The sequence below is a fragment of the Phyllobates terribilis genome, unplaced genomic scaffold, assembly GCF_046119375.1.
Source record: "Phyllobates terribilis strain yellow unplaced genomic scaffold, ASM4611937v1 Scaffold_11__3_contigs__length_659146591, whole genome shotgun sequence".
In the NCBI taxonomy this organism is placed as follows: domain Eukaryota; kingdom Metazoa; phylum Chordata; class Amphibia; order Anura; family Dendrobatidae; genus Phyllobates; species Phyllobates terribilis.
In genome coordinates, this window is record NW_027362771.1 from 574,095,754 (window position 1) to 574,096,532 (window position 779).

The following is a 779-nucleotide window of genomic DNA, read 5'->3' on the forward strand; positions in this document are numbered from 1 at the left end:
TTACACCATCCAGAAATACTTGGAGTGTCCTTTCCGATTCAATTGTCCATAAACCATCCTCTCTCTCTGTGACTTTTGAAGCATTGTCCAAAAAAATAAAACACCAGGCTGGCAACCATGGACCAAACCTATGGACTAGTGTGACGCAGCCATTTTTTTCCAATCCTGAAGACTAATGTGACATCTGGACGATTAACCAACAGGCACAAATTCTGGACTCGGCCTCTCCAGTCATGGAGCGAGGACCTGCCCAAGATGGTCCAAAAGAGATGGTGGTGCCATCAAGGGGGATCACCGCTCGTCCTCCATACTGTGCCAATTACCACAAATATGTGCCTGTAGTGCTGTATATTACATTACATCATCTATATATCATGGACTCATTTAAAGATTTTTTATTGAAAGCTTCTGCCTGAACAGGGACTTGAACCCTGGACCCTCAGATTAAAAGTCTGATACTCTACCAACTGTGCTATCCGGGCTTCTGTACATGATCACTGACACAATGACTTTCTCCTGTATTATCCGCCGTCTGCTCCTCCTTTCTGGTTACAGACTATCACCACTCACCACTATACGTTCTGTCCATTGGTTTCTACGTCCTGGAAGGGAACCGTCTCTTCTGTATTCCAGACCTGTCTAGCAATGCAGAGATGATCCCATAAGACTTAACCTTTCAATTGGGGGAATAACTTATAATGAATCGGGGGTGGGGGAGGACGCTTTACAGGGACTTCTAATGAATTGGGGTGGTGGAGGATGCTATACAGGTACTCATA

At 44.9% G+C, this 779-nt stretch overlaps 1 non-coding gene across 1 annotated transcript; it reads right to left on the minus strand.

Moving 5' to 3' along the window:
- Positions 1–409: 409 nt before the first annotated feature.
- TRNAK-UUU (transfer RNA lysine (anticodon UUU)) lies at positions 410–482 on the minus strand. Its single transcript has one exon. It is a non-coding gene; the product is annotated as a tRNA-Lys (tRNA).
- Positions 483–779: the final 297 nt, after the last annotated feature.